The sequence below is a fragment of the Maniola jurtina genome, chromosome 9, assembly GCF_905333055.1.
Source record: "Maniola jurtina chromosome 9, ilManJurt1.1, whole genome shotgun sequence".
In the NCBI taxonomy this organism is placed as follows: domain Eukaryota; kingdom Metazoa; phylum Arthropoda; class Insecta; order Lepidoptera; family Nymphalidae; genus Maniola; species Maniola jurtina.
The window spans coordinates 8837871-8858106 of NC_060037.1; the positions used below are offsets into that span (position 1 = coordinate 8837871).

The window sequence follows — 20236 nt, forward strand, 5'->3', positions numbered from 1 at the left end:
TGATTTGGGCACAAATTATACAGCAACTAGCTGATTAACTTCGTTATATAAGCATTTAATAAGCATTAACAAAGGTAACATTCGGCCCAAGAGCTGAACATTGGCTGATAAAGAGAGTGTGTGTTGCCTATTATACAGCTCAAACAACTAATAAGCACGCCTTTTTACGCTTTTATGCAGTTAAAAGAGCACGGGCGGCGAAATTGTGAATAAATATTACTCCAAATATTCTTTAACATCACACTATCTCGTTTTACTTGTGCGCAAATCATCATACAATGTGACACATCTATAATGGAAGTAAAAAGTTAATTCATTTTCGGTAAGTAGAACTTGTATTTCTTATTAGTGCCGGTTTGATGGGGAAAGCAAGTTTATTGTCAAATATCATATACTTTTAGACCAAAATTTTCACGCGCCCTCGTAATATAACTGTTTCCTTGGAAATCTTATTATAAAATGGATTGTAATAATATAAAAATGCCAGCAATTTCTTTGAATTTGACGATAAGCTTTTTACGTATAACTTATTAAAAATCTTTTTCAAATCCAATAGATATTTTCATAGACAAAATAAGAATAAATAGTAAATAAATAATAAATATTGTAATTTAGAACATAGAAAATGGTGGGCAAGCAATGTGAACCGTAATAATGCCAAATAAATGCTTTAAAGGCTATAATAAGGTGCTAGGGATATATTAATCAGCAAAAGGCTGATACGAGTAGTTCTTGTGTCTAATTAGTCAGCCATAGATTGATGTACAGCTGAATAGTTGGTAACATTACGCAAATGCTCTACCCAATGAACAGCTGTATAATCTGTCAAGGGTTAGCTATTAGGGGTCCGTGGTGAACGTTTTTACATGAGCGAATAAGTCAGTACTTATTAATTTATTTATTTCTTTCTTTTGTTCTTTTATCTTTAGTTTATAATACTTATTATAACTTTATTTCTCAGGGTAATTCCCAAGGGGACTTATTCGACATTTGCACTTCAAGTGCTCTCAGCAAGAGCAACAAGCAGCAGAGCAGCTGGCACAAGTGATCAGCTCGAAAACCATGAAGACTCTGATGGCTAATCAAGCTTTAATTTTAGATAAATAAATACCATTTTTAAGCAATTTTTCCATTTCAATTTTCTTTTTCACTTTGCCTATTCCGAAATAAATGCCAATGACAAAAGGTCTGCAAAAAGGATTCTTAAAAACGTTGCAAAGTATAGGCCAAAACTCATTTTTAGAACTCTTAAAGATTAGCCAATCGTATTTCACTAATTCTTATTCTTTTTTCTACATTTTTTACAACAACCCTATTATTTACTAGGGTTCCGTACCTCAAAAGGAAAAACGAACCCTTATAGGATCACTTTGTTGTCTGTCTGTCTGTCCGTCTGTCGTGTCTGTCAAGAAACCTATAGCGTGCTTTCCATTGACCTAGAACCATGAAATTTGGCAGGTACGAAGGTCTTATAGCACAAATAAAATGTGTTCTAAAACAAATAATTACTTACCTAGTAGGTATTTTAAGTTTTCAAGAAAGATAACTATACCAAGTGGGGTATCATATAAAAGGGGTTTATCTGTACATTCTGAAACAAATTTTTATTTATTTTTATGCATAATAGTTTTTGATTTACTGTGCAAAATGTAGAAAAATATACCCGAGTATGGAACCCTCGGAGCGCGAGTCTGACTCGCACTTGGCCGGTTTTAATAACGCTGATAATATAAATGATATACAAGTACGGTGAGGCGCTGAAAAAGAACTTTTCAGGATCTTAAATAACTCCATGAGCTGATTAAATGCCTACGGGAGTACAATTATTTAGCCCAAGTCAGGACAAAGGGTTACAAGTGAATAGCTTTATACCTGTTTGCTGTAATTTAACACCATATACGTCCACCCAAAGGAATCATGTGGGCTAGATAAGTGCAGTTATGAGAGTGCGTATAACAGTTGATTAAAACTGTGAAAGTTCAACTATATGCAGCATGAAGCGTTAATTGAATTCACGGAGTAACTGATAGCTTTATAATAATTCACATATGTTCAGTTAAAACGCAAATATTTGAAAGATACACTTGTGACCTTTTATTCAGAAAATAGCTTAGTTTGAGTCCATAAAAATACTTTATTGTAGCTGACAGTACTGAAACTTGCTAAAAGCTGAATAACATGACCTGCGCACCTGATAGTAACGCTCGCAACATTACAGCGGTGTCTTCGTGGTACTTAGTAAAGTCAATGTACAGGAGAAAGCGTAATAGTAGGCTTTTACAGTAACGGTGGACTCTAATAAGTCTTCATAAATGCTTAAAGTACCGATGTGGACCTCATGTGATATCTTTTAATGCAGTTTTGTGTTACTTGGGTGTAACCTTCACTTGTCGGGGGTGTTATAAATTTTTAATTTACACTTGTATTGTCATAGTGCGTTGATTTATGTTTTGCAAAATACCCGGGATGCAAGTTATCGGGTAATACGTATATTACGCTATAAATACGAAAAATCATCCTGATACTCAAGCGTTCCAATTTTTTCAACTCCACATCGCTTCGAAGTTTTATCAACTTTTATGCCAACTTTTAACTTTAATCTCAGCTATTTAGCATTCACATCAACATTCTCGATGATTTTTCCGTGATTTTTTAAAAGTTTTTTTAAGAAACTTTCAATTTCAATTATTTTTGATATCATGTTACCTTTAGAATATCATTAGAAATTCATTTATATATGTCGTTTTGTAGAAACTTTCCGATTTGTTTATATCGCTTAAAGCGCTAGCTGCCACTGTGCGACGCCGAACCAAAGGGTGTGGGAACCTTAGCCTTATCTGCATCACGAAAACTTAATTAATCAACTTAACCTTTGCTTAGCAGACGCGAGACTAGTATTTAAGCTATCAAGTTACGAACATAGTTATTATTTCAATGTTATAAGAGCGTTTACTTCGCAATAATTGACTTGGCTTTGGTTTTGATAATGTTATTTCACGCTGGATTTGACAGCCAGTTTTTATAAAGTTTAGTTTATAATGTTGTCATATTTGAGATAACATACGTTTGAAATAAAAGAAAATGAAAAAGTTCAACATTAAAAGTAAGCACATCTCTAGACCACTTGGAACTCACTTGATTGCAATTATTTTTCAACTCCCGACCCAAAAAGAGGGATGTTATAAGTTTGACGTGTGTATCTGTGTATCTGTCTGTGGCATCGTAGCTCCTAAACTAATGAACCGATTTTAATTTAGTAAACCCCGATACGAGGTTGCCATTCTAGTACCTTGGGACTCCATCACTATTGGTTTTCCGGTCTATCGGTATAATATTTACATAGGTTACTGAAATAACCATTGTAATCAATTAAAAATTGGATGATTATTCATGGTTTCATAGAAATACCCATAATTTCAGCAAAATTCAAACGAATAGATACAACCCTAATACAGCGCATCAAAAAAAAGAACTCGTAAGCCAACCGTTAATCCACTCCGCTCATAATTATTATATTCGTTTGTTCCCCGGCTTCGTTTGCGGCCCGAATGCGTAATGAGTCCACCTTTCCAAGTATCGGGTTAGAACTTATCGGGCGTGCCATCTGACTATTATATTACCAAAATACCACTTTAAATGCAACCCGCCGTAATCCTATAATTAACTTAAATGTAGTGTAGTTACATGAACATAATGGAAAATGCATTTTAGGTTGCGAAAATGAGGGAACTCCCGGCGAATTACAGGTTTGTGATTTATTGACAGACAGGTGTTTGTACTCAGGTGTTTCACGGTTATGGCATCTCAGACTGATTTCATACCTTTACTTGCCTAGGCCGTGATAGCCTTCTGGTTAAGACATCCGCCATTTCCTCGGGAGGTCAAAGGTTCCATCCCATGCTATCTATAACTACATATGTGATATTTATACTTAAAACCCAAATAGCTCCGAAAAGTTAGAGGTAACTATAGACATATTATTATATCCTCTTGTAATTATACAAATTGCCTCTTATTTATAGCATAATAAAGCATCGCAAACGCATTCCGTGTATGATACTTCATGATATTAGCATACATATATCGGACACCCACATCGCCACCTCGATGGTAGCCGGATCAAAGTGTAATTAAACCGTCAATACACGAACACTATATGAATGGCGTAGCAATGTTACACGGACGTAGATACTACGAAGGTGTCATCGCAGACTTTCCTTTTTTATCAGAGCGTCAGTGCGTGCCAGACCTGCGTTATTTCATAAAAGCTGAAAGTTTCTCTGCGTATTGCCTTCAATACAGGGAGGATAGATAGTCTAAGAAGTTTGGATCATGGTGGCTTTGTTAAAAAAGGTGTAATTTTTTTTAAGTCAAAGTATAAAGTGTAATATGTATTTTAATATTTTCTTAGGAACTATATTAAAAATCACGTCATGCATTGCCAGACAATTAGTATCGTGGCAACCCCCTGCCAGACACCTTTAAACTTTTAAACTTTATGGGCTTCTGTTGTTTCTGGCATTGTCTATAATTATAGTAACAGAAAGATAAATCTCCAAACTCTCGCACCACTCTGGACCGGATTGGCTACGATCTGGACCGGAGTCAATTTTGAATTTATAATTCCCAAATTGAACTCGCTGGAAATCGAACCCGGGCGGCTCTCAATTATAGACGCTAACTACTACGGCAGGGAGGTTAGAAACTTTTTAACAGAGGCGTCATCATTATAATCATCAGCCTGCGGACGTCCACTGTTGGACATAGGCCTTCCCTGAAGAGTGCCACCTCACCCGGTCCTCAGCCTTCCTCATCCAGCCACTTCCCGCCAGCCACTATATCGTCGGTCCATCGTGCTGGAGGGCGTCCCACACTACGCTTGCTTAAACGCGGTTTCCACTCAAGGACTTTCTGGCCCCAACGGCCATCACCTCTACGACAGGCATGGCCTGCCCACTGCCACTTCAGCTTGCTAATAGTTTGGACTATGTTAGTGACCTTGGTTCTCCTGCGGATCTCCTCATTTCGGATCTTATCCCTCAGGGAAACTCCATACATAGAGAGCCATATCCAGTCAAAACTATATCAGTTTTCAGTGCTATGTAGCTCAGCGGTTTTGCCAAAGCGCTTCGCGGCGAAACTACTAATGAATGGTGTAAAGCCTTCCAAGTAACGGTCGTCGAAGCGCATAATATCAACGCTATGAATTATTGATACGTACTAACGAATGTGATAAAACACTTGTCTCGGCCGTATAAGGCTGTATTTAATCTTTCACCGCTTACTCCGCCAATTTTGGCAATTGTCCATGCGTTTTGGTGCCAATTCCTTGTTCTTATGGCACGCTTAAAGAGTGTTGTACTAATATTTAATGCGTATCCTTTTGTTGAATATGCAATGGGTGCTTAATATACAAAAGTAAATGGTATAGATCTATATAGATTATAGGTACTTAACAAAATCCCTATACCTACCCATTATCAAAGGTTAACTGGAAGAGAACAACATTTGGGTTTTAAGTTCGCCAATGTACGTTATATTTCTTATGTGCAAAGAGTTTAAAACAAACAACAAGTGTAAATTAAAAATTTATAACACCCCCGACAGTGAAGGTCACAGTAACTAGAAAAGAGCTGATAACTTTCAAACGGCTGAACCGATTTTCTTGGATTATAGCAAAGAACACTCTCGATCAAGCCACCTTTCAAACAAAAAAAAACTAAATTAAAATCGGTTCATTAGTTTAAGAGCTATGATGCCACAGACTGCCACAGACACACTGATACACACGTCAAACTTATAACGCCCCTTTTTTGGGTCGGGGGTTAAAAAACAAAATTCTTAGACTTTAAAAAAAAAAACTACCTATGACAGAGGGAATATAGATACCTATAAGAAATAGTGATCAATGCAACATTTTGGAATTGAATACTGAGATCTAATCCGATAAGATTGTTTAACAAATTTGCAATTTTAAATAAGGTTTAATTTTATAAGAGAACGAATTTTAATAACAATTACCTATAAATAATGTCAACGAGCGTAAAAGGTTGCTAAACGACCAATTAAACTGTCGCAGTTTAAATTTTAAGACATTTTACCTTTAATCAAACATAAATTTTATAATTAATTTATGTTTGATATTATCAAGTTATATCTTTAAGATTTAATTTTATTCACTTTGTAGATGTTCATAAAATGTTTACAAAATTAAAAGAACTTGTGATTTTGTTCGTAATTAATTATTTATATAACGTGTTACTTGAAGATTCGAATAGGTAGGTACCTACTTAATTTGGTACCTATTTATTATCGTACAATCAGTATTTAATTTATGTATAAATATATAAATACTTCTCTTACATAGAATATTATTATGTGTTAGAAGTAGGTAGTTCTGCCCATAAACTAGATATTCTTGTAAACTAGTGCAATAAAAATTATACCAGATTATGCGATATTGCGTAGATACATGTTATCTCTTAATTTTTAAGTAGGCACTTACCTTGAAAAGATAGTCTGTGTGTATATTAAATGCGAAATATTTATTATCTTGACGTTATTTTTTATGTCGTACGAATTTCACATTTTTAGGGTTCCGTAACACAAAAGAAAGAAACGGAACCCTTATAGGATCACTTTGTTGTCTGTTAGCTGTCTTACTTTTAAAATACTAATTACCTATTTGTTCATGAACACATTTTTTTCGTGGTGTAAATAACCACAAATTCACGGTTTTTGGATTCTTTCCTTCACTGGTGCTATAAGACCTACCTACCTGCCAAACATGATTCTAGGTCAACGGGAAGTACGCTATAGATTTTCTGGACAGACACGACAGACGGACAGACAGACAGATAGACAACAAAGAGATCCTATAAGGATTCTGTTTTTCCTTTTGAGGTACGGATCCCTAAAAACTGTCATAACCCTTTCAGGCTAGCCCGCTTCCACCTTTGACTGTATCATCACTTACCACCAGGTGCGATTGTAGTCAAGGGCTAACTTGTATCTGAATAAATGAATAAAAGTCGCGGTTATCAGCTAGTGTATTAAAAGCAGGATACGTTGTAACGAGAAGAAGGAACGTGAACGAGTTGTACCAGCGATTAGACAAAAGCTTTTGACGGCACACTCGTTTTGGGGACAATCATTATGAGAAAATCTTACAAATGACTTAAAGCAACAGTAATAAAGACATTCATAGATATATGGCGCGTACTTAGGAACCACACTCACGTTTGAGATTTGTATCTTAGACAGAATAAAAGTACCGCTCGGGTTGTGAGATGCCGCGGGTTGCGGTTGGTTATTAACAAGCGAATTTCCAAAAATGGCTCGTTTTTTACCAAATTGCAGAATTATTTTTATCTTATAATCTCGATGAAACAATTCGTGTGTTTCTTTGTACGCAGAATTAAAAGTACCCAAAACTAATATCTATAGATAGGTATTCTAACATCTTTTCCAGTTTAAAATCATCTTAGATAATCGTATACTTACCAAGAAGATTTTATCCAGTCTGCTCTATCAGTCATTAGGAAAAGTTTTACCCATGTAGAAATAGTAGAACTAATACTAAAACCAATCATCAGGCGAATACTGAGCATGACAGCGTTGCCAGAATGTTACTTTTGTAACATTTTACGTTACTTTTGACCCCCTCATGTTTCCTCCATGTTACACGACTCAAAATGTTACTTTACGTTACTTTTGGGACTTCATAAAAATATCTAAATTTTTCCCATCCATCCATCCATCAGCCTGTATGCGTCCACTGCTGGACATAGGCCTTTCCAAGAGCGCGCCACCAAACACGGTCCTCCGCCTTCCTCATCCACCCGCTCCCCGCCACCTTCTTCAGGTCATCGGTCCAGCGGGCAGGAGGTCGTCCCACACTGCGCTTACCGGTACGCGGTCTCCACTCCAAAACACGTCTGCCCCATCGGCCGTCGGTTCTGCGACAGACATGACCTGCCCATTGCCACTTCAGCTTGCTAATCCTTTGAGCTATGTCGGTCGCTTTGGTTCTTCTGCGAATTTCCTCGTTCCGGATTTTATCCCTGAGAGTAATACCCAACATAGCTCGCTCCATAGCGCGCTGAGCGACCTTTAGTTTGTGGACGAGGCCAACTGTCAGTGTCCACGTTTCTGCTCCATACGTCATCACAGGTAGGACGCACTGATTGAAGACCTTAGTCTTAAGGCTTTGCGGTATCGACGATTCGAAGACCTGACGTAGCTTTGAAAATGCTGCCCAGCCCAGCTGAATTCTTCTGTCAGCCTCCTTGTCGAAGTTGTTCCTGCCGAGTTGTATAATCTGGCCGAGGTAGTTATATTCTTGAACAACTTCGATGCTAACATTCCCGACGGTGACGGGTCTTGAGATAGCGTGCTCGTTAAACATTACTTTCGTTTTGTCTATGTTCATCTCAAGACCTACTCGTCTGGAAGAACAGCTAAGCTCGATCAGCAAACTTCGAAACGAAATTTTTCCCAGCAAACTAAAAATAATCGTGAAACGGAACGCATCCAAAAAAGTTTTCGTTTTGATAGTATATTTTACTTTCTCTAAGTTATTGGTCTATTTGTAATTACTCTTTGATTAGAAAAGTGTTTGTATTTTCTCTGTGACTCAACTTTGGTTGGATAAAGTTATTAGTTGCAGGGTAGTGATATTGTATCCAAAGAGTAAATGTTTATAAAATGTATCTTATTTCGTCAAAACTCGAAAGCGATTGGTTTTTTCGTTATCCTTATCGACTGTGTATGTGTTTCTAACACTACTTGGTAAGTAAATGTTGTATATAATGTAGTTATAACTAAATAAGTAATTAGAGAATTAGTAATCATGTAGCTATTTACTACTTAACTAGCTGATGCCCGCAGCTTCGCCCGCGTGGATTGGTCAGATCCCCTGCAGCATCAGGATTGAGGAGTTGGACTCCAAATTTTTTATGAAACAATGTCGCAAAGTTCCTCTATAGATTAAAAAAGAAATGACGGAAATCGGTTCAGAAATCTCGGAGATTTCGGTGTACCTACATAGGTATAAAAACACAACTCCCTTTTTGAAAGTCGGTTAAAAAAGTAGCCTATGTTACTCCCTGGTCAATTCTCTACTTGTCTGTGAAAATCCCGTCAAAATCGGTTCAGCCGTTCCCAAGATTAGCCTTTTCAAACAGACAGACAGACAGACAGACAAAAATTTTAAAAACGTGTGATTCAGTTATAGTATCGTTCAAATAACCATATGACCTTAATATGCGGTAGTTATTTCGAAATTACAGACAGACACTCCAATTTTATTTATTAGTATAGATTATTGTTGTAGTTAGGTAACTTCGGTTTTCTATACAGGAACGAGAGCGAGCTGAGTAGATACCGGCTGGAGTAGCCTATAATTTGATTTTTACTATCGAATCTATCGGTCTCTTTGCTGAGACCAAGGTAAGTAGATATCTACAGTACCTATCAGGGGGCACGGCAGTGCCCCCGCCAAGACGAGCCAAACGGCGGCCGGGGCGCTACGTACCTTTTTCTCGAAGTGTTTCGCCGTATTTTCGACCCGTCATAACTTCGGTCTGGATGACGCTAGAAAGCTGAAATTTTCAGTATAAGGTGTCCTCAGCAAATTTACCAAATATACCAAGTATCAAATATCTAGCTTTTATGGTTACAGATTTATTGATACCTAAAATACGCCGTTTTCGTCCCTCACTGATGATCATCACAATTCAAAGTCTGTAATTCTAGGGTACTTCCCGAAGTCCTAGAAGGCTGAAATTTGGTATGTAGACTAGAAATTGCATACAAACTACAGGAAAATTGAGAAATTGGAATTTCCCCCCTCTACGCCTCTTATGAGAAAAGCAAATCTGTAAATTCTGTCGCTAGAATGCTGATATTTTCAGGATAAGATGTCCTTGGCAAATTTATTAAACGCATTGAGTATCGATTGTTTAGCTTTTATAGTTTCAGATTTATTGACAGTCAAAACTTCTAGTCTGTAATTCTAGGGTACTTCCCGAAGTTCTAGAAGACTGAAATTTGGTATGTAGACTAGAAATTGCATACAAACTACAGGAAAATTGAGAAATTGGAATTTCCCCCCCCTCTACGCCTCTTATGAGAAAAGCAAATCTGTAAATTCTGTCGCTAGAATGCTGATATTTTCAGGATAAGATGTCCTTGGCAGATTTATTAAACGCATTGAGTATCGATTGTCTAGCTTTTATAGTTTCAGATTTATTGACAGTCAAAACTTCTAGTCTGTAATTCTAGGGTACTTCCCGAAGTCCTAGAAGGCTGAAATTTGGCATTAAGTAGGAATTTCAAGAATTATGAACAACAGATAAATTAAGAAATCGGGTCCCCCTTCATCCTTTCGTATATGAGATGCATATCTGTAAAATCTGTTGCTCGAATTCTAAAGTTTTCAGGATAAGATGTCTGTGGCAGATTTATCAAACGTACCAAGTATCTGTGTTTCCTGAAGTCCTAAAAGACTGAAATTTGGTATACTGCTTCAAAATTGAGTTGCAAGATTCCACCCGAACAAACATATTTACATACGAGTACATTGCAAGTTGAATAAACGCTTTTAAAAAAAGAGGTAACGATAAAGAGTGGACCATGAAAATGATGTACCTACAAAAAATAGATCCAAAAAAATCTAGGGCACCTGCCAAAAAGAAATGAAATCCCACCAAAAACATTTCATGTAAAAAGGTAGCCAAGACTCACAAGTTCATAATGTTTTCACTGTTAAAAAGTTATGAGATCTCTAATAGAGCCAAGCCCCTAGCTGAGCTTAGATTTGTGCTGGCCATGGGACCTATCCGAAGTCCAAAGTAATATAGCTCTTAAATGTTCTTGACTGTATCACATTTATAACAATAAATAACAAATCACTCTACTTACAGGCTCTGATTCTACAAACCCTATATCTTGGTAAAAAAAGTACGGCTTGGCCGTTTACAGTTCGTGGATTTTTTATCTGAAATGACGTTTAAGCCCGGAATAGCTTCTGCGACCATCGCGAAGTACAATACAAATTAGTAATTGTCGAACAAACTATTCCTTAAGGCCTTAAAATATGTTATGTCATGTAATAGTTTTATGAACATTAAACGGCCAAGCCGTCCTTTTTTTACCAAGATGTAGGGTTTGTAGAATCAGAGCTTGTAAGTAGAGTGCTTTGTTATTTATTGTTATAAATGTGATACAGTCAAGAACATTTAAGAGCTATATTACTTTGGACTTCGGATAGGTCCCATGGCCAGCACAAATCTAAGCTCAGCTAGGGGCTTGGCTCTATTAGAGATCTCATAACTTTTTAACAGTGAAAACATTATGAACTTGTGAGTCTTGGCTACCTTTTTACATGAAATGTTTTTGGTGGGATTATTATTGTTAAGTTAACAAAACGAATTTGAAATTCCCGGGTAATTTTCATCAAGTTGCGTATAGCCTCTCAAAGCACAGACCAATAACATATAGGATATCTCAAAGTCAAACAGTCCAGTGTTGCCAGATCGCTCGAAATAAGAGGATTTTAATCTTTTTACCCCCGACCCACAAAGAGGAGTGTTATAAGTTTGATTGTATCTGTGTATCTGTCTGTGGCATCGTAGCTCCTAAACTAATGAACCGATTTTAATTTAGTTTTTTTTGTTTGAAAGGTGGCTTGATCGAGAGTGTTCTTAGGTATAATCCAAGAAAATCAGTTCAGCCGTTTGAAAGTTATCAGCTCTTTTCTAGTTACTGTAACCTTCACTTGCCGGGGTGTTATAAATTTTTAATTTACACTTTTATTATAAATTGATTAACAAAGTTAGTTATAGCTATTGAAAGACATTTCTAAGTCCGTTGGTATACTATTATTTTACATATCGATTTGTTTTTCTTTTTCAGGATCAGCAGTCAATTTATTCAATCAACAATAATTAACTATTACGATTCTTTTTGAGCTTAACAGGGACAGAAAACTGTTTAAATTTTTGTATAATAAAGTGCCATATTAACCTGTGTACCTTATTATTTTAATTTTCCCATAAAATAAGGAAATGTTACTTTTCTCGTGAAAATGTTACATTTTGAGCTGTCTCATGTTACAATTGACTATCTGCCACTGGCAACACTGGAGCATGAATTGCCTCGCAGAACGAGTAGAGTTCAGGCCATGTTCCTCCAAGCTAGCCAAGTGATGATTAGCAGAATTCACACAGTTTTGAGAACATAAAAGAGAACTCTCACGCATACAGCTTTCTTCACGATGTTTTTCTCCCTATTATTATATAACCTAAGTATTATAATTACCAGATACTTCATACAAAATATGTAGCAGTGACAAAGAATTTATTAACAAAAAATTTTTTGGTAACAACTTTTTGCGCATCACATCTACTAACCTAACTAAAACAATTTAGATAACCAAATACGGTTAGATTTAGAACTAAAGAGAGATAAAATGTTACCGTGGACTCTTTTTGCCGTTCGGTGCTCCCTTTATAAGCCGTATATAGGCAGTAAATAGTTACGGAGCGCATATTTGGCACCGTACGCCTCTTTAACTGTACCGCAAAGCACGTGTATTAGCGGCCGTTCGGGCCGTGTGCCTTGAATTTTAACACGAATTGTTAAAAAAAAAGAAATAAACATACGTTTCCCTAAGTATCATTAATTATATAATAAGCTTAATTAATTATATTTAAGCTTCATTAATTATAGATTGGACTTAACTATCTATACTAATATCATAAACAAATAGTGCGAATTTCGTGAAAGTAGGTAGAAAGGGTAATTAATCTCCAAAACCACTGCATCTTAATTTTTTTCACCGTTTGAAAGGTAGGTTCATAATTGGATGTATATATACTATATATTATATATATACCTATATTATATTATACGCTCAGCTAATATACCTAAATGGAATCAGCTAAATTAGTAAAATTAAATTTGATAATTATTATTTAAGTTTGAATTGTGCTAAGTATACCTACCTACTTGCTCAATGTTGGTGAGACTCTAAACTCTAAAGTATCAATGGGTGATAAGGTGCTAACATTCTCGAGTCACTTACTTGTACATCGTATTACTAAATACTATTAGATAAGTAAGTATATACCAATAAGAAATGCATTTCCGCTTCAGATCCTAGACGAGATAACATCAACAAAGTAAAAGGCAGTTTACAATTTTTATATTGGTATGTATTAAGCACATCCTGTTTAATTCTAAATCAAGCCTTCCAGTAATCAAGCACGTATCAGAAGAAGTGTCCAAGCACCTGTTTCTAGATCGCGACCGAGAAATCTTGATCCGAGGCGTAACTTGCGCCCGCGCATTCGAAATGCGATTCGCATTGTTTCATTCGCGCGATCCAACCAATATGCGATTGCTATTCGACGTATGCCCCTGTATAATTATAAGATATGCCGTCCCATACCGCCATTGACAGATGGCTTGACACACTCATTATATTGAGTCGTAGGTAAATTATGAAATCTGGGTTTTGATCGAAAACCTGGTAATTTGATTTATACCCGGGTAACAAAAACGGGAACCGACGGCCGTTAGGGTAGACGTGTTCTGGAGTGAAGACCGCGGACCGGTAAGCGCAGTGTGGGACGATCTCCTGCCCGCTGGACCGATGACCTGAAGAAGGTAGTGGGGAGCGGGTGGATGAGGAAGGCGGAAGACCGTGTTTGGTGGCGCGCTCTTGGAAAGGCCTGTGTCCAGCAGTGGAGGCTTACAGGCAGGAATGGAATGAAATGGAACAAAATGATTCTAGATAAGACAGGTGGAGGATCAAGTGTGATGACGCACTTTCTCAAGGCCTATATCTAGCAACGGACGTTACAGGCTGATTGATTGAGTGAAAGCAGAATTTATGCTGGGATATCTCTAAACAAATGTCAAGAGTTGATCGATGGCAAAACTTACATTATTGGCAGTAGGCATAGGCTACTTTTTGTGATTTACAAATTAGTAATTTATGTATTAACTTTCCTACTTACGAGTACTTAAACGTAATTAAAGTAAAGCTTAATCTAAACGCTAGCTCCTTCGATACCTCTCTTGTCCTCTTCTTTTCATTTTTTCTAGTAAAGTATCCATATTTTTAACCCTTCTTGAGAAGAGATCTGTGCTCAATAGTGGGTAAGCGATGGGTTGATGATTGTGATATTAATTTTTAACAAAAGTTTCAAGGTTAGTTCTACTAAACTATTAGTTATAGTTCTTATTAATATTGTCAATATCCGGATTTTTATACGTCTTAGGCACTTACGAGAATACTAATTTTCTAGTTGTCCTACGACATACTGGATAAGACACAATTTATACGACAACTAACTCATTGTTTTTCTTCACATTTGCGAAATTCCCCTGTGAGTGTCTAATTGTAAATTCTCGTCGCGATTTTTATTATTTTGTTTGCATTGTCACGGACGATACTCGGAAAGGGTATTTTGTGGGGTTACTCATTCTTCATTTATTTAAAAAAATAATGTGAGTACTTAATAATCTTTTCAAAATCTACTGAAGTTCAACAAACCTTTATTAATTCATGTATGCGAATCGCGCACGAAGCTGTTTTTATTTTTAAAAGTATTATCTGCGCATTATGAATTTTGAATTGATTTCGGTTTATGGCTACCATAAAATAAATGCTTATAATAAGTAAATGTTTTATAACATACTAGCTGTACCCGGCATGCGTTGCAATGCCACTTAAAGTAAAGTGTTCCGTTGTATAATTTACTTATTGAAGTGCTTTCTTTTACGCAATATTTTTGGTTTCTCCGTCTGGTGCGTAAGGGAATAATGAGACGGTATCTTGACGCGTGAGCAAGCCAGGTAACAGTTGTCCATGTGAGAAGCACAATACAAGAAAATGGCCTGTGGGAGATCCTAGGTATCGCTGGTTATACATATAACTAACTCATTTAAATGCCTTGACGGGGCGACGTAAGAATGCAAACAAACAAGAACAAGTGCAAATTAAAAATTTTCAACACCCCCGACAAATCATTTTCAAATGTTTCAAATAAATAATTATGTATATCTAGGCAACGTCCATCTTGACAGCTTGACATTTGTCAATTGACACTTGAATATTATGAACCTAAGGGTTATCTAACTTCCTTTCTACAAGAAAACTAGAAAATAGCTGATAACTTTTAAACGGCTGAACCAATTTTTTTTGGATTATAGCTAAGAACACTCTCGATCAAGCCACCTTTCAAACAAAAAAAAGTAAATTAAAATCGGTTCATTCGTTTAGGCGCTACGATGCCACAGACAGATACACAGATACACAGATACACAGACACACAGATACACAGATACACACATGAAACTTATAACACCCCTCTTTTTGGGTCGGGGGTTAATAAATGAATGGCAGCTTTGAGTATCGTAGAACAAATCAGCGAATTAAATACAGGATATGTAGTACCTCTGAAGTCTAATAGTAACATTAGTTTCGTAAATCACCAACTTACTTACGAATCTGTGGACCATATCGTTTTAGTGGGATCATATCCTAGAAACTGAAGGTCAAAACAGATCATTTTTAACCCCCGACCCAAAAAGAGGGGTGTTATAAGTTTGACGTGTGTATCTGTGTATCTGTCTGTGGCATCGTAGCGCCTAAACGAATGAACCGATTTTAATTTACTTTTTTTTGTTTGAAAGCTGGCTCGATCGAGAGTGTTCTTAGCTATAATCCAAAAAAATTGGTTCAGCCGTTTAAGAGTTATCAGCTCTTTTCTAGTTTTCTTGTAGCAAAGAAGGTTAGATAACCGTTAGGTTCTTAATATTATGTCAATTGACAAATTTATGTCAAGCTGTCAAGATGCCTTCACTTGTCGGGGGTGTTATAAATTTTTAATTTACACTTGTCAATATTAATAGTTGGTAGCATAGCAATATTATAACAATAGATACACATGAAAAACTATGCGTGTATCGTTAACAGGAAAGTGAGGCGTAAATTTATACAGCATAAATTATAATGTGTTGGCAGTAAACCAACAGTTCTCAAAAGAAAAGAAACTAATGAACCGGGAGAGATGTTAATGTATGGTTGTCTGCTTAGGTTAATTTATCTCGAAAGGTCTTCTTTCTGAAGTATTTTAGTGGGAGGTCATGACTTGGTTATAGAAAGGAAGGTCATAAAATAAAATCGAACTGGCTTTTGGGAGATAAGGAGAGGATTGTGTTGCATTTTGTAATTTTATCATTAAATGCTTGTTTAATATTTCAGGTCTGTTAGGCCAAACAGAAGTGCCTATCTGTGTGTCATATAGGTATACTAATATCATAAAAGAGTAATGTTTGTAAGTGTGGTTGTAGGAGGTAATCTCTGGAATTACTGAACCGATTTTGTAAATTATTTCACCAGTAGAAAGCTACATTATTTCTAAGTGACATAGGCTATATTGTATTAAAAAAAAATTAGAAATCCTTACAAAAATTGTAATAAGCTATCCGTGGGAAATCAGGCCGGGTCGCTAGTTAATATAAGAAATATCAGACATGAAAAACTAGATAGGTATAACTTTAAAATGTAAAATTATTATCAATGTGGCGAATTCGCTTAACTAAACTAAAATGACAGTTTCAAATGTATTGTTATCACTTTCATAACGCTCCCTCTGGAAAAGGATAGCATTAGATTTCGATCTGTCAATTTAATTTAGTTTGAAGGCGGTGTACAACAGAATTAGCCAATAATCTAAAATTCTAAAATTGCAGTGATCTATTAGCAGTTAAATCGCCACTTAAATAATAACGATGAATGATAAAATAAATAACAAAGAAAAATAAAATAGATATAAAGACCTCAAAATATTTGGTGATGACTTGTTCAAAAATTAACATGATTTTTAAGGCTTTCTTTCATTAAATCTATCCTGTCCTTTGCGCGACAAACGTAGAATGTAATTTCATTTATAGATTTGAATTTAATAATAGGCATAGCTATAAAAATAAAAGAAAAAATCAAAACAGGATGTTTCCACAAACATGCGTCTAGTGAGCTTTAATGCTAAGCCGAGCTTACACTTAGCAAGCTGTACATGATCAGCAAGTAACTCGTTTTCAGAATAACATTAAACGTTATGAGTCATACGAGTACGTTGGCAAGTAGTTGAATCATGATTTGTTTGTATATTATGCACTTCTATTATTTATCATTAGATTATGCGACAGTAAATTATGTTGACTGATTTTAATTAACCGCTGAATACTTGTTTTATTGAAAGCTACTTGTATCAAACTGGTGATTTATTTTTAGGGTTCCGTAACTCATGAAGAAGTGGAATCCTTACTACTTTGTTGTGTGCCTATCCGTGTTTTCCGTATTTACTCATAAAACGCTTAGGGCATCAAGGCGTTTATGCTGAAGAGTAAATTTTAAAGCAACTGGTATACAAAAAGTTTCTAGATGTAAAAAGTTACAGCTTTTTATAGTATATTTTCATACAAAATATCAAAAGGGTACTCTTGACTTACAATCTGAAAATCTGGCACGAAGCAAGGGAAACCTTGTGGCGCAAGTAAAGGGAAAAATCTGGAAATTAATTTCAAAGCCCTTGTGAAAATATTACGTGACAGATTTATATAATTAGGCGGTGAGTATGTAATAATTTTCGCAATTGCTATATGTGTGCTAGCCTCTTTGGAAAATCACTGAGATTAATTAGCCGTTACTGAATTAAAATCTCAGTCATTTATTAACATTTTTCACTTACGTCACTCATTAAAGTATTCACGATTTTTAATTGTTAATTTTTAGCTTGTAGCGCCATCTAGATTATCGTGTTTTGAGGCAGTCCAATAATTTAGCCAAAAACTTAAATTATAATCATACGGAACCCTCGGTGCACACTTCTCCTTTTTTTATTTGTTGACATGTCTAGGATCGTCTATGATCTTAACATCGCGGTAAGCGATGATGCAGTCCTAGATGGAACGCGCCTATCTGATAACTTGCTATAGAATTATAATATGGTATGAAAAAGTTATCAATAAGCTGCTAGAACTGGAAATTCAACCCCTCTCAACTATGCGATGCTACTTTCAAATATTTTTTAACCCCCGACCCAAAAAGAGGGGTGTTATAAGTTTGACGTGTGTATCTGCGTATCTGTCTGTGGCATCGTAGCTCCTAAACGAATGGACTGATTTTAATTTATTTTTTTTGTTTGAAAGGTAGCTTGACCGAGAGTGTCCTTAGCCTTAAATCAAAGAAAATCGGTTCAGCAGTTTGAAAGTTATCAGCTCTTTTCTAGTTTTCTTATAGAGGTTTTTGTGTCGGGGGTTTTTTAAATTTTAAGTTATCATTTGGTAAAAACAGAGATTTAACAAGCGGATTTCACAGAAAATGATTTTCCAATTTCCGCAATTATCCTTTAATGTATTAATGTAACTAGGAGTTATGGTCAAGATCAAATAGCGATGTCATTTTACAGCGCTGTTGATGTTGTGCTGGTTTATCGGATATCTCGTGAATTTTTGCACAATGATTGTATGTGCGAAAATTCGTTTTCCATGTTTTCCCCATTGTTATTAGGATTAGATACGAGTAGTATACGGAATTTTATGTATAACAGAGTTTTATGAACTACAGCCTGACTTTTGTATTAAATGGATTGTGGAAACTATCAAGTTACAAGTCAAGTGTCAAGAAGTTAATCTTATACAGTTTGGCATCCTTCCAAGCAATGACATTCTTTACAGTAGGTACAACACTTTCTCAGTACAATTTACAGTTTTATTATCCTAATACCTACTAAAAACTTAACTCTACGTGTGGGTATTCGTATTTGCTGCCAACGATCAAATTGATCGTCTATGTACTCAATATACCTAAGTGCCTACGTCCACTGAAGGACATGGATCTTTTTCTTGGGTTTTCTTCAATCTACCGTTTTACTATTATTGATTGATGATTCATCAATCAATCTAGATCTACCCATTTATACCAGTATGAGATCCCGACTCTAGCAATCATGATTTTTACCTCAGAAAATACTTTTTATTTCGCAAAGTCAAAGAGTTTCCACAGGATTTGTAAAAACCTAAATCTACGTCGAAGTCACGGGCACCAACTAGTGTTCAATGAAAATTAAATCACGCACGCCATATAAACATTCAACGCCCGCTTGGTAATGCAAAACTATCATAACTGGGATAATCTAATAAGCTCCCACAGCTAAAACATTAATATAATATTCTGCATCCGACACGAACAGTTAGCCATACAACAAAATACCATTTCGCGCATCCGGCTCGGCGCTTGCGCATTCAAAACGCAAACACCATTTGTGACAAGAAAGCACATAACCTCATTAGAAATCTAACACAAATTGAGTGCCCAGTTTATCTAATAATTTTATTATACATATTCAAAAGGGCTACGCAGGTAATGGCCGAAATGACCCGCATTCGGCTTTTAATCGTCCAATTAACATTTGAAGTCACGTTTTGGAAAGACAATGGCCATCTTTGAGGGGCAGCGTTAGCTGGCACATTGGCAGAGGCGAGCTTCCCATATTAATGTTTGTTTGTTAGCGGTAAAAGCACGTACGTACCTTATATTGGAATGACGTAATCGTGCAAATATTTGCAAGTTGGTTCATACTCGGTACTTTCTATAACGAATAAATCCGCATTCCTTGATGAGAACATCCTCATTGGGCATACAGTAAGTTATCCTTTATCTATTTCAATCACATCAGCAGGGTAATTGAACTTTGCTACTCTATTTAGTTGGTGGATTCCGGAAAAGCTGCACCAATCTCAACTGTTGTGATTGGCTGAATTTATGGTATTCTTGTTGCAACAATAGATTGTAGCCAATAGTAAACGAGTGTTGGCCAATTAGAGGTGATTGCTATCATCACATTTTAGCTGTCTAATACAGCGGTTGGCCCGCGGGACTTTAGTAAATAAAAGTGTGCAAATAATTTATCTATCCCCAAATTTGTGCAACTGCAAACGAGTCACCAAGATACTATTCACAGCACAAGGTATGACAAAGCTGCATAATTTTCGACCCTAAAGTTAAGTCTTATACTATTGTTACATTAATATTCCTCATGGATGTCATAATATCATCATCACACATCACAGATTAGAATGAAGTCAACCGCAAACTTGACTAATAAAAAACTCCCCGATATTTGACACCAAAGTGAATCATGATACCTTTATAAAGGAA

At 36.1% G+C, this 20236-nt stretch overlaps 1 long non-coding RNA gene across 1 annotated transcript; it reads left to right on the top strand.

Moving 5' to 3' along the window:
* Positions 1-296: 296 nt before the first annotated feature.
* On the top strand, positions 297-16503 carry LOC123868018. Its single transcript, XR_006796555.1, has 3 exons — positions 297-307; positions 11523-11528; positions 16320-16503. It is a non-coding gene; the product is annotated as an uncharacterized LOC123868018 (long non-coding RNA).
* The last annotated feature ends 3733 nt before the right edge of the window (positions 16504-20236 follow it).